This window comes from Chionomys nivalis, chromosome 14, assembly GCF_950005125.1.
Source record: "Chionomys nivalis chromosome 14, mChiNiv1.1, whole genome shotgun sequence".
Taxonomy (NCBI): domain Eukaryota; kingdom Metazoa; phylum Chordata; class Mammalia; order Rodentia; family Cricetidae; genus Chionomys; species Chionomys nivalis.
In genome coordinates this window covers 210,494-225,538 of record NC_080099.1, presented here as the reverse complement: position 1 = coordinate 225,538, position 15,045 = coordinate 210,494, and positions in this window count along the sequence as shown.

The window sequence follows — 15,045 nt, the reverse complement described above, 5'->3', positions numbered from 1 at the left end:
TATATATATTAATCACATAGAAATGATGCAACTTCTTATGAAAAATAATTATACTGAGATTTTTTTCTTATGGATCAAAACAACAACTCACACCAGATTCTGTCAATTATACATTCAACCTGTTTGTCTTTCCCTTCTTGGTTCTTTCCTCAAAAACAAGTAATATAAAGCCTAGAGCGTAAGAATGTGGTCAAAATTGGGCTTTCTGTAAAAAGAGCAGCCAGCAAGAGAAGTCAGTCTTTTCCTGTGGCTGGAACTTGGTCTCTTGGTGGGGCAGATAGCACATAAAGAGGGTGGGAATGTCATTTGGGAAAGTCTACTTCACAGGAGCAACTTGCTCTATGTAGCAGATTCCTAGTAGGATACACTGTTTCTGGCAATGTAAAGCATCCGCCTACATCCCTGCCTCTATGGAATTAGATTCCGGGGGGTATTAACAAAATCAAAACAGAGATCACCATACGGAACTCAGTCCTGTATGCGACAGCATCACATTAATTTAATTACAACACAGCATATACCTTAAATATTTACTCCCCTAATGTGTTACCTTTTTAGAAAAGAAAGGGAGTTAGCAAAGAGTGCCGAGGCACAGAGGGTAAAATTCCAGCCATGTGACGTCCTTTTACTCCATGCCTATGACAGTCCTTGTGATAGCTCTTGGAAAGACCATCTTTTTATGATTAGAGCAGAGGGTGCAATGTCTTGCTGACTAAATTGCCCTCTCTGATATCTGATGTACCCACCCACCATGTCAGACTCTCTAGTGCTAATATTTAGGTTCCTTTCAACCAGTAGGTTACACATCAAACTTCGGGTTTGAAGTTCTGGAAGATTCTCAAGGATGACAGGTTAAAATCTCACCAGGTCCAACACCAGCTTTCATTCTTCCAGAAGGGATAAATCAGCTGGCACATACTTCACCGTATTGGGGTGTTTCAGATGGGAACTTATAAACTTAGAAGCCTTTGCTTTGTAATGACATTAAAGGACTCATGGAGTATTTGATCTAAGGGCTGGAGACCGTTCTTAAACCTTGAGCCGTTTTTGCTTATCTTGAAGTCTGGATGGTGGGATGTTTGGACACTAAAAGGATAGTAAGGTTTTGATCACCCACATTGAGTTATGAAAAATAAATTATTTTGAAGCACTTGCGGAATTAACGTTGTCTACAGCTATAGATTACCTGTATGCTTGTCCCATTTTCTTCTCTTGTAATAGAAAAGAACTTTCTGTGCTTGTCAGTTTCATAACATGGCATAGTTGACCTGGTGTCTGGTTTTTTTTTGTTTGTATTTTTATTTTGCCTGTGTATGTGTTTGTGTTCTTGTGTGTGTGTGTTTGTGTGTGTATGTGTGCCTGTAGGGACCAGTGGACAACCTCAGCTTATACTGAGTAAGTTATCGAGCCTCAGCCCCCTGTGTTTTAATAAGTCCTAATCTCCTAGTATAAGATGCAATTTTAGCATCATGATGTGCCACATATTGAAGCCTCTGGTGATATCTTTGTGCTAAAGACCCCAAAGACTTTTTGAAGACTTTAATAATTGCCCTGCACCTGAAGGAGTCTGCCTGGATCACCCCTTGCTCTGCACTATAGTATAAGCATTTATCTTTGGATTTCAATCTCTGTTTTCTGTGCTTTTCTTTTTTGTGTTATTGCTTTGAACTGCTGCTTGCTCCATTGTTTTTGATGGGTTGATCTATCTTTCTGGCAAGAGAATAAACAAGGATGCAAGTGGAGGCACCATAGGAGAAGGTGTGAGGATGGATAAAGGAGACAGACTCTCAACATCAGCATTTAGATGTCACTGTGGATGATGTGAGATTAGAGTTCACTGCAGAAATCACTAAGAGCAGCTTAAACTACTTTGTATTTCACATTTGGGCTTCTTTTTATTTGTTCAAGAGCAAGCTTTATTCAAGGGTTTATTTTCATTTAATTGCAAAGCAAGATCCCGTGGGATCATTATACCAAACATTTTCACATCCCACTCGTAAATCCTGATATGGAAGTTGTCCTGTTGGAAATGGCCAAAGAATTATGGGAAAGTAATGAAATGAAACTTTTTAAAAAATTCAAATATTTAAACTTATCTGTAAAAACTCATTGCTTATATAAAACCTTGCACATCCAGTCCCTACAATATCAGAATATTTCTATTGTAAAGTCTTTTATAGACCTCCATTGTTGGTGTGTTTCCTGCTCTGTCCATTTCCTTTGTTGTACTCACAGACCTAAGGAACATCACCCTTTTCCATGCACATCACCATAGTTAGTTTAATAAGCTCCTTGCAGCCTGAGAATTTAATTTTTGTTTTCTTGGAAGTTAACAGAACAAATCCAGGGAGTTCCTGTGAATGGAGATGCCACATCTTTATGCACCTGAATGAATCTCCCTTTCTGTATTTAGTATGACCTGGGTTTTCTGCCAAAACTCTTAATGTCATCTCATTCGTCATTCTGCTCCCTTGGACCCTTTGGTATCTTTCCCCCCGGAATTCATTTACTGATAAAACATAATTATATCTCCCTCATTTTAGGCTGCATACTTTTTGAAAAATAGTATAATTAAGAACCCTAAATCCTTGTTTGATTTTAATTTAGGCTTCTAAAATACGGTACAATGTAAAGTTTCAGAGTTCTATAATAGCTGTCAAACAGGTTGGCATATGTATATGCATTCTTTGGTGACAGACCTTTGCTGTCTCATGAGCCTGAATCAGTCTTAAACAGCACAGAGCAGAGGTTTGTTGAATAAACAGAATCACCTATCAATTTCTATGAAGTTCTGTATATGCAGTGAACTGCATGAAAATTTTACATATGAAAAACTAAATGTTAGCAATTAATTAGAAGCATTACAACAAGGCAGGCAAAGGATCCTAATAAATGCTCCCCTAAAGTGACTAACTTATGTGTCCTGTGGGTCCACTCACTTTCTAAATTCACCGTGTAAAGATGGTACATTACATACATTCACTTCACACATACAGGTTGAGTCTCACCATATAAAATTTTACAGTGCACTAAGAATTCATGCATTTGTGTATCTACAACTCATTATATAGCATGACTATATCCATATTTTCAAGGGAGAAACCTGAGGTTAAGAAAACATTAAGTCATTAAACAAAAATGGAATAATTAGTAGGAAATAATGATTATAAGTGAATAGTCAAGTTCTAATTTCTCCCCAGTATAAATCATTGCTTGTAGGGAGAACTATGGAGATCACCAAATATGACCCATTCCTACATTTATCTTCAGTAAGACAGTGTTTCCTACCTCGCGGTATTGGAGAAACAAGCATACATTAACATCATAAATTTTAAATATAGTGAAAATATTATAGTTCCAAGAATCATAACAATAGTATCTCAATATACATATTTGTTCAATTTGTCCAAATCATTATTAGGCATTTCTAAAATATTGATATGGGTAAATCCTAAATCTAATGAAAAATTTATTTACGTATCACACAGGCAAGATTCCATTTTACAAGCTTCAAGGTCCTGTAAAACCTAGTTCCCACCAACCCATCTATCCAACATTTCTATCATTCTAAAATCTAGGAATATAGAAACAAACTGTGTCTAGCTTTATCTAGAAGACTGCTAACTTAGTATCATTTATCTCACTAAAGTATTTCCCCACTCTTTCTACCTTAAACTACTATCATTAACATTCATCTCAAATGCTACTCCTTTAACTGTTTTCCACTCAGAATACCCCACTCTTTTGCACATGGCAAGACACTGGTCACACTAGAGGTTGCCTACCACTGCCTGAACTGAACCCTAAACTTAGAGAAGGAAACTTTAGGGATATGATGTGCAGCTGAGTAATTGAGAACACTTAGCTATGTGCCAAGAAGAGGCAGTGAATTTTGACTATAGACATAGGAGCCAAGAAGGTAAATGACAAGCAGTAGAGGGACACCTGATTAGAAGCAACACCATGGGCAGAACGCTTGATGAGCAACTAAAGACGGTGGTGGTGGCAGATTTGGATGAAGTCTTGAGATATTATCTAAAAAGATAACACAGGTAGAGAATCTTAGTTTCCTACCATAAGCTCCTTGAAATTATGCTTCTGTTGACTGGGTGCCACTTCCAGTTGTGGAAAACTTGCACTCCATGCTTTAGGGCTTTCCTAGACCATATTTCCTTCTTTGTCTCTCTGCATATAAAGAGTAATGCAGCCATGACACAGAGGTGCTGCAGAATTCATGATGCCGCTCCAGAACTGCCATTTGAGACCCTTGCCTGGGGGGTACTGACGACATGACTGAAAAGTCCCTGCTTGTTCAAACTTGAAGTGAGAAAATTCAGTTCCACATACCACAGAGTCTCAATGTTGCTCAGTGAGGGGGGAGCTTGGAAACCTTAATATTCCATTTTTAACTGGGCCCTCTGCCTTCTCCACCTAACTTCTCCACCTACCCACCATTGTGCTTTCTGACTTCACTATGCCAAATAAGCTACTTGGATTTGTACCTGCTTTCAAAGGACACAATGAAAACTACAAATGCTGACAGTCATTCAGGAAAGCAGATTCTTAAAATGTGATTCAAATATTGGATTGTTTTGCTTGCCGTATGAAAAAAAAAGTCTGATTGTTATTGATGAATGGACTAGTGAGACTATCAGACTTGTGATCATCCAGAATTAACAAGACTTTGACTTGTGCTAAAATGAGTTTTGGAGCTACAGTGAAAAAGATCTTATCAAAGTTATAGAGAAATCAGCTTTCTGTAATAACCATCAAGGCTGTGAAGAAAGACAGTGACAAATCTCATTAATGAGGTATTAGCCTAAGCAAGTCATTGGAAGCAGAAAAAGCAGAATTGGTTCTCTGGAGTTAGTAAAGTTTTCTGAATGACACAGCCAGGATCTGATTTCAAAAATAGAACACAAATACTAGGTAGATTAAATTTGAATTCACAATCCTCCTAAAGTTCCTGATACATTTGATTCAGTCCAATTGGAAATCTTGAAGCCTTATAAGCATGTATTGGCATGCACGTCCTATCAACTGTAGGGTAACAGGTTCCTCTCTCTTAGAGGACATTCTTCAGCTGCTCTTGACATGATTGCTTTGCAAGAAGATGCTCAGGTTAACTCCAGATCCACCACATGCCTGACTTTTAGTTCAATTGCCAAAGACAAAGACTAGCTTTTCCCCACTGGAAGAGAGTAACCCATGCTATAGAAACAGAACTTTCACATTAAAAGGGCGAATAAGCTCAATGGTACTGGGATAATATGTGTGACAATGATATTCGGGGTTCTGGGCTAATGGGTAGATTGTAAAGCTGGACAAGAGAGATATATTGATATGGAGGCAAGTTTTGGTTACTTTGAATTTAATGTCCTGGCAAGGACCACTGGAGCCAACGCTAATGGTACTGCTTGAATAGTTCCTTGAAGTTTGGATAAAAATTATGGCTTATAATAAAAGGTGGATATGCCTGGACTGTTTTGGCAAAGTGTCATGGAAAGAATTTTCAAAGGTTCTGAGAGAACTGCTGCATCATTGTGTGACTTGAGTCTAGCAGCCTGACTAGGGTAAAGAAAAAGAGACAGACATGTTGGGGTGGCAACAATGAGAATGGCCTGCATTGGCTCATGCATTTGAATACTTGGTCCCCAGTTGGTAGACCCTTTGGGGGTGGGTTATAAAGTGTGGACTGTTTAGAAGAGTTGCATATAGGGCTTTTGCTTTTGAGCCACCAACCAGCTCCCAAATCATGACACAGAGACTTATGAGTTTTGGATGCTTGGTCTTAGCTTAGGTCTTTTCTGGTTAGTTTTTATACTTTAGCTGGCTTCTCTTCGTCTACCCTTTGCTTCGAGGTTTATTTATTTTTCTTTTAATCTTCTCTTACTTTCTTGCTGTCTCTATGTCTGGTTGGTGACTGCCTGACTTCAGGCTCCAGGTTTCTCCCTTGTCCTCTTCTCTCCTCCTTTTTCTCCTTCTCATGTGCCTACATTTTTCCCATGTATTCTCTCTGCCTGGGAGCCCCATCTATCCTTTCTCTTGCCAAAGTATTGACTGTTCAACTCTTTGTTAGACCAGTCAGGTGCCTTAAGCAGGTGAAGCAAATGCAACACAATCTTTTCATCATTAAACAAATGCAGCATGAACAAGTGTAGCAGATCCTTACTTCATTAAATAAATGAAGCATAACACATGTAACACACCTTTACAGTTCAAGTAATATCCCATAGCATAAACAAATGGAAAACATCTTTACCTAGTTAAAATAATATTCTATGACAGAGGCATGTCATGAGGCGTGGGCTTTGAGGTTTCAAAAGCCCACCCCATTCTTATTTAGTTCTTTCTCTGCCTGTGCTTGTTGATCTAATGTGAGCTCTTGACTTCCCTTGCAGCACCGTGCCCGCCTGCCTGCTGCTGTGCTGCTCTACCATAACAGTTATGGATTTTTACCCTCTGCAACTGTGAGTCCCCAAATGAAATGCATTTTTTTCTCTAAGTTATCTTGGTCATAGTATATATTCATGGCAGTAAAAATGTAACTGAGACCAGCATGAACACAGACAAGTTGGAATTGAGTGGTCTGAGCTCCCTGGAGAAGCTGCAACACTCTAGAATTTCCATTTCTTAATACACATGATTGAAGAGAGGGTTATTGCACATGGTTGAACAAGGAGGCAAGTTAGCTAATCTCAGTTGGAAGTCTCTGTAGATGAGAGTCTTCAGGCTGTATCTATCCATGGAGTAGAAAGCTATATTGACCATTTTCTTCACATGCTATCAACATCCCCACATATGGACCAGTAAAGGGCTTTGCCATTTACCTGTTCTTTCATTTCCCATGTGCCTAAGGCATTGGGGTTCTTGACAATGGTCATGCCTATGCCCATTGGAAACAACAATACATTTTCACTCAGGATATCCCTCATTTCCCTACAAAAACTTCACATGGATTTAATGTATCAAATCGAAGAACTCATTGTCTAGTTATGCTCCCTGGATCATCTCAATGTATGCTCTTTTCACATAAGGGACAGGAAATATCCACTCTATCTTCCATCATAAACATTCCCCATCGCCCTCTTCCTTCATAATGCATGCTGATTTTTTAGACATAAAACCCATATGCACAATAGAAATGAAAGTAGATTAGTTTTACCCACTCTTCTATCCCAGGCTCAAGAGATTTGCTCATATTTCACCTTTGAATGAAAGATAAATTTATTTACTTTTTATCCAAACAATTTTATGTTGATTTTATTTTATTTTTATTTTAAAACTGGCTTATTTAACCCTCTACAGTGGTTATTTTGAGACCCAATAAGGCAGGGAAGTTAACAATATCTTACATGTGTCCAATCACTCACTACCATACTGAGTAGATCAAAGATTTCTTTTTCCTTTTTATAAACTAAGGATATCTCTTGCCTATTTCATCAGTTCGAATTCAATATAGGGCTTCAGTACAGAAAAAGAAATACATCTTGGGAAAGCTTAACTACTATTGCTTTTTGTTATTTTAATTAATTATTTTTTCCCAACCTGATCATAGTTTCCTTTCTTCCCTTTCTTTCCCTGTCCCTTCCTATTAGAAAAGTGGAGTTCTTCTGTGTATATCAGACAGCCTTGGGAAATCAAGCTGTGGTCAGCCTACATACTTCCTCTCTTGTTAAGGCTAAACGAGGTAAGGATGAAAAGGATGCAAGAACTAGGTAAGAGAGTCAGAGGCAGGCCCCACTCCCTTTGCCAGGAGTCCCATGAGAAGACAAAGCCACACAACTGTAACACCTGATCAGAGGGCCCAGACCAGTCCCACAAAGGATCTCTGGTTGGCGGTTCAGTCTCCATGTGTTCCCATGAGCCCAGGTCAGTTGTACCCTTTATGATTTTGTATGGAAGTGTTGGTCTCTCTGGCTCCCATAATCGTTCCTCCCCATCTACCCAGGTCAATTGCCCCCTTTATGTTTTTGCAGGGAAGTGTTGGTCTCTCTGGCTCCCATAATCATTCCTCCCCATCTTCCCAGGTCAATTGCCCCCTTTATGTTTTTGCAGGGAAGTGTTGGTCTCTCTGGCTCCCATAATCATTCCTCCCTATATTCTGTAGGATTTCCTGAGGTGCACCTAATGTTTGGCTGTGGGTCCCTGCATCAGTTGCTGGGTGAAGCATCTCTGATGACAACTGGGCTCAGCATCAATCTATGAGTACAGCAAAGTATCACTAGGAATCATTTCATTGATGTTTTCCTTCTCTTTTTGCCTATCATGTTTGGTTCTATCCTACGTCTTTGAGCTATTTCTTCTTTCTTTCTTTCTTTCTTTCTTTCTTTCTTTCTTTCTTTCTTTAAAATTTCCACATCCTTCCATCTTCCCATTTCCCTCCCACTCCCCCAACTCTGCCTGCGATGATCTATGCTGTGAGCAAGCTTTATTGCCATTGGTTAATAAAGAAGCTGCTTTCAGCCAACAGAATATAGCCAGGCTGGAAGAGATATATTTATAGAGGGAGTAGGCAGAGTCAGAGATAAGCTGTGGAGCCACCAGTGAGAAGCCTTGTAGCCATTACCTGGGACAGATGCCTTTCCTGGAGCCCACTAAAACTTTGCTGGTAGGCCATGACCTCATGGTGATACACAGATTAATGGCGATGGGTTAGTTTAGGATATAAGAGTTAGCCAGAAATATGCTTAAACTATTGGCCAAACAGTGGCTTAATTAATAAAGTTTCTCTGTAATTATTTTGGATCTGGGAGGCCAGAAACAAATGAGCAGCCTTCCACCAGCTTTTGTAGATCGAAGAGGTTGTAGCTATGTGATATTGATGATTAGCTTTCTCTAGTAACTTTTAGCACCAGGAATTCTTCTGGGTAGAACTGAAGCTCAGAACTGAGTACTAGTTTGATGTTTTTTCCTCCTGTGTTTGATGGGATGTGACAGCCAGTTGTTTAACAACAGAACCTTACAGTCAGGTTGTGGTGGGTAGCTGATAGCCTTGACTCTAATTTCTGTAGTTTGAGTTATTTTTGAGATCCCTTTGGCCCATGACTCAATAAGGTATAACCCTGTCCACACAATGGAAGTTATGCTTGTTGGCATAAGATGTTTAGTTGGGACATTTCTTTTCCCATCATATGGTGACTCCATTTAAATTCATTTCAAATGTACATACATTTAGGATGTGCTCACATGGGGTAGCTTTCCATGGCTTTTTAAAAGGCCTTTAGGGTTCATACAACCATTATGGAAATCACTGTGGATGTTCTCTAAAAATCTGAAAGTTGAACTACTAAAATATCCAAGAATATCACTCTCAGGAGTATAACCAATGGATTCTACTTTCTACTTCAGGGAAACTAGCTCATCTGTGTTCATTGCAGTTCTGCTCATTAGAGCTTTGACAAACTCTTGTAGACAGCATTCTACTTTTAGTTGGTTTAAAAATAGGTAAACTCTAAATATTCTTTCGGTTTAGTAATGGGTTATGATGATTATTCCTGGAGAAAAGATCAAAAAACTGGAAGGTTTGTTGATTTGTTTGTTGTTTGGAATTTTGTTTGTTTGTTTTGATTTATTTCAACTTACTGATTTTGAGTGGCTACTAAACAGTTATTATGAAGCTGCATCATAGAAGCTCACCAGGTATCCAGCCAGGAAAGGAGGTAAGATAACTGCAGTATTTCACCTCTCTCTAAGTTTCTCCAAGTTCAATCTCCTAATTTTATTCACACATCTGCAGTAGAACACCCTCACCCTTATTTCATCTCAGTAGATCCAGCAGAATTTCATTCTTCACCTACCTCTTCCAACTCAGTGATTGTCCCAGTCCTCAACTCCACCAGTAGAACCCACTGGTTACTCATGCCTGTGAAGCAGGTAGGATTTGTATATATCTTCCCCTCTGCCCCATCTTTGAGAACCTGTCTCTCACTTTCACCCATGAATCTACAGTAGAATGTCAGCTGTTGACTCCCTCTACCCCTTTTATCCTGGTCCCATCTCCAGAAGATGTCACAGATCTTTGTGTCTCTTAATTCCGTCGTCTCAGCAATTGATTGGTCCCAGTCATCAAATCTACTAATAGCACCAATAGCTATTCATACCAGTGAATCAGCTAAGATAAAAATTGATCTTGCATTCTTCCTCTGGTCCTCACCATCCCATCACAAAGTACCATCTAGAGATATGTAGTAGAAAGTATGCTCAAACCTGTTTCATACCTCCAGCAGATCACATAGACCTTCATTCCTCACCATTAATCTCCAACTCATCGATTAGACACTGACCAAAATCTACCAGGAACTCCCTAGAAACAGAGAGGTAGTCCTGCCCGCAATTCAGATTGACATCATAGAGCTCTTTAACTCTACGACTGATCTTCAAGATCTGATCCTGTTTCATTTGGATCCACCTTAGACTATCTGCTGGCAAGAAAGCCTATAGCACTCACCCTGCTTCCTTTTCCAATAGACACTGCAGATCATTACCCCTCAAGGCCCTCCGACTACATCAATATATCTGAGCTGCCAAATACAGCAGGATTGCCATGAGAACATAGAGGTCACTCCACCTAGTGGTGTTTAGAACGAACGTAGAGATGAACTTCAATTACTCATCCTTAAGATCCAAGCCCTAAGTTTCATTTACAGTTATGAACAGGACCTCATGCTTGGGCATCGCTCTATCCATCCATGACTGCACCTATTTCCCATAGACATCATAGATCTTCGAAATCACCTACCTTGTACAGTTCATTGATTTCTCCCTGGCCCCAGTTTGACCAGAACTCGATGTGAAATACTATACCGCTCATGGCAGTGAAGCAGGTAAGATGAATACAGATATTCAACTCCACCTCTAAGGCTAGAGGGCAAGTCCCTGAGGTCCTGAGTTCCCTTCACAGATTTCCAGCAAAACATCTGTTTATGTGTCCCCACATCCATATTTCAACTCTAGAAAACCCATACCTAACTCATTGATTTACACTAGTCACCAAAGCAAAAAACTCCCTAGCACAAATAGTCCACACATACCAGAAGTTCAAATAAGATGACTGCAGATCATCAGTAGTAACGCTGATCCCCATGATATGGTCCCCATGGTTCTTCCACTGACCTGCAGGAGGGTATCTGCGGCTAATACCCCATATCATGCAGACTACTCATTTTCAGTAGATGCCAGAGATCTGCATCTGTCATTTACCAACTCTGAGTCATTGATTGCTCAAAGATCTGAATTGTACATAGAACTCCCAGGACTTCACAAGACACTCATGAGAGGAAATATGGTAGTAGAAATATAGATTGGCATTCTAAATGAGATCAACGAGACTAAATACCCCAGTTTAATGCAGAGACCAGGAATAGAAAATCTTTTGCACAGTTACACTAAATTCATTCCCTGTTGACATCTGCAAGAGATTCTAGACACTTTAAATGACAAGTACTTCCTCTAACACATGTTTATATCCCAGACACCCAAATAGACATCACTCCCTGGGAAACCAAAGGCCACTTCTACCAGTGAAGCAGAAAGTCTCCTTAAGAGTTTGTGCTTCACCTCTGACCCAAGCGGTCCAGGCCCCATTCTCATCCACAGTTCTGCAGTACAACACCTGCCACTGATGCAGATAACCTGCCCACATTTTCAACTCTGTCTGATCATTGAGATCATTCCATCCATAATCTGCATTAAAGCATGAGCTGCTGAGTCGTCGTATGACCGACTTTGCGCTGCCATCTCAAAGAGATGCCAGATATCTTTACCCCTCAACTACCTCCTCCAACTAACTGATTCACCCCAGCTCATAAATCACCAGGTGCTAACTGCCTGGGAACCCATAGCCCACGTCAAGAGTGAAGGAGGTAGAAAGGATGGAAATATAAACATGTAAACCTCTAACTCTGATCTTCAAGATCTCGTTCCCTGTCTCTATCCTAAGATAGTCAGTGGAATACACAGGTCACTGCTGCCAGTGACGCTGTAGCATGAACACAGATGTTGCCTTGTGTCTCTCATCCTTGTCAGTCGAGCCGAGTTTCATTTACCGATCCGCGGCAGGCTTCAAGCCTAAGGCCTCGCTCTATGGGACCATGGGTGCACCCATCTCCAGTAGACCTCATCGACATCTCCCATTCCCTCCCTCCTTGCACACATTGATTTGTCCCCGCCCTTGCCCTCGCCCCCGCCCCCGCCCCAGCCCCCGCCCCCGCCCCAGCCCCAGCCCCAGCCCATGCCCCAGCCCCAGTTAGCCCCAGCCCCAGCCCCAGCCCCAACAATGGCCTGGAACGCCCTGTAAAACCATATAGCTCTCATGGCAGTGAAGCAGGTAGGAGGAATAGAGATATACAACTCCACCTCTGAGCCTGGAGAGCGAGTCACTGAGTGCCTGAGTTCCGTTCACAGATCTGTAGCAGAACATCTGCCTATGAGTCCCTACACCCATATCCCAACTCCAGAAATCCCACACCCAACCACTCATTGATTGACACCAGTCCCCAAAGCAAGAAACACCCTAGCACACATAAGGCCGCTCATACCGGTGATTCAAATAAGATGACTGCGGATCTTGAGCTGTAAAACTGAATACCATGATCCGGTCCCCGTGGTTCATCCACTGATCTGCAGGAGGGTATCTGCCGCTAATTCCCCCTCTCAAACAGACTACTCCTCCCCAGTAGATGCCACAGATGTGCATCTGTCACTTACCTACTCTGAGTCACCGATTGCTCACAGATACCAAATGCAAGAGGAACTCACTGGAGTGTACAGGCCACTCCTTACAGTGGAACTGGTAGTAGAATTACAGATTGTCAATCTACATCCTAGCCACCAGATCCAATTGCCCAGTTCAATGGACAGACCTGGAATCGAACATCTGTGGTTGAGTTCCTCTAACCCCACCGCCTGTGGCCATCTCCAAGAGATCCCAGACACTTTACCTCACCAGTAACCTCCTCCACCTCATGGTTATGTCCCAGCCCCCAAATCCACCAGATACCCCTGCCAGTGAAGCAGATAGTCTCCTTAAGGGTTTCTGCTTCTACCTCTGACCCTAGCGGTCCAGGCCCCATTCTCATCCACAGTTGTGCAGTACAACCCCTGCCACTGATGCAGATAACCTGCCCACATTTTCAACTCTGTCCGATCCTTGAGATCAAGTCCTCTCGTTCCATCCATAATCTGCAGTAAAGCATGAGCTGCTGAGTCGTCGTATGACCGACTTTGCGCTGCCATCTCAAAGAGATGCCAGATATCTTTACCCCTCAACTACCTCCTCCAACTAACTGATTCGTCCCAGCTCATAAATCACCAGGTGCTAACTGCCTGGGAACCCATAGCCCACGTCAAGAGTGAAGGAGGTAGAAAGGATGGAAATATAAACATGTAAACCTCTAACTCTGATCTTCAAGATCTCGTTCCCTGTCTCTATCCTAAGATAGTCAGTGGAACACACAGGTCACTGCTGCCAGTGACGCTGTAGCATGAACACAGATGTTGCCTTGTGTCTCTCATCCTTGTCAGTCGAGCCGAGTTTCATTTACCGATCCGCGGCAGGCTTCAAGCCTAAGGCCTCGCTCTATGGGACCATGGGTGCACCCATCTCCAGTAGACCTCATCGACATCTCCCATCCCCTCCCTCCTTGCACACATTGATTTGTCCCCGCCCTTGCCCTCGCCCCCGCCCCCGCCCCAGCCCCAGCCCCAGCCCATGCCCCAGCCCCAGCTTAGCCCCAGCCCCAGCCCCAGCCCCAGCCCCAACAATGGCCTGGAACTCCCTGTAAAACCATATAGCTCTCATGGCAGTGAAGCAGGTAGGAGGAATAGAGATATACAACTCCACCTCTGAGCCTGGAGAGCGAGTCACTGAGTGCCTGAGTTCCGTTCACAGATCTGTAGCAGAACATCTGCCTATGAGTCCCTACACCCATATCCCAACTCCAGAAATCCCACACCCAACCACTCATTGATTGACACCAGTCCCCAAAGCAAGAAACTCCCTAGCACACATAAGGCCGCTCATACCGGTGATTCAAATAAGATGACTGCGGATCTCGAGCTGTAACTCTGAATGCCATGATCCGGTCCCCGTGGTTCATCCACTGATCTGCAGGAGGGTATCTGCCGCTAATTCCCCCTCTCAAGCAGACTACTCCTCCCCAGTAGATGCCACAGATGTGCATCTGTCACTTACCTACTCTGAGTCACCGATTGCTCACAGATACCAAATGCAAGAGGAACTCACTGGAGTGTACAGGCCACTCCTTACAGTGGAACTGGTAGTAGAATTACAGATTGTCAATCTACATCCTAGCCACCAGATCCAATTGCCCAGTTCAATGGACAGACCTGGAATCCAACATCTGTGGTTGAGTTCCTCTAACCCCACCGCCTGTGGCCATCTCCAAGAGATCCCAGACACTTTACCTCACCAGTAACCTCCTCCACCTCATGGTTATGTCCCAGCCCCCAAATCCACCAGACACCCCTGCCAGTGAAGCAGATAGTCTCCTTAAGGGTTTCTGCTTCTACCTCTGACCCTAGCGGTCCAGGCCCCATTCTCATCCACAGTTGTGCAGTACAACCCCTGCCACTGATGCAGATAACCTGCCCACATTTTCAACTCTGTCCGATCCTTGAGATCAAGTCCTCTCGTTCCATCCATAATCTGCAGTAAAGCATGAGCTGCTGAGTCGTCGTATGACCGACTTTGCGCTGCCATCTCAAAGAGACGCCAGATATCTTTACCCCTCAACTACCTCCTCCAACAAACTGATTCGTTCCAGCTCATAAATCACCAGGTGCTAACTGCCTGGGAACCCATAGCCCACGTCAAGAGTGAAGGAGGTAGAAAGGATGGAAATATAAACATGTAAACCTCTAACTCTGATCTTCAAGATCTCGTTCCCTGTCTCTATCCTAAGATAGTCAGTGGAACACACAGGTCACTGCTGCCAGTGACGCTGTAGCATGAACACAGATGTTGCCTTGTGTCTCTCATCCTTGTCAGTCGAGCCGAGTTTCATTTACAGATCCGCGGCAGGC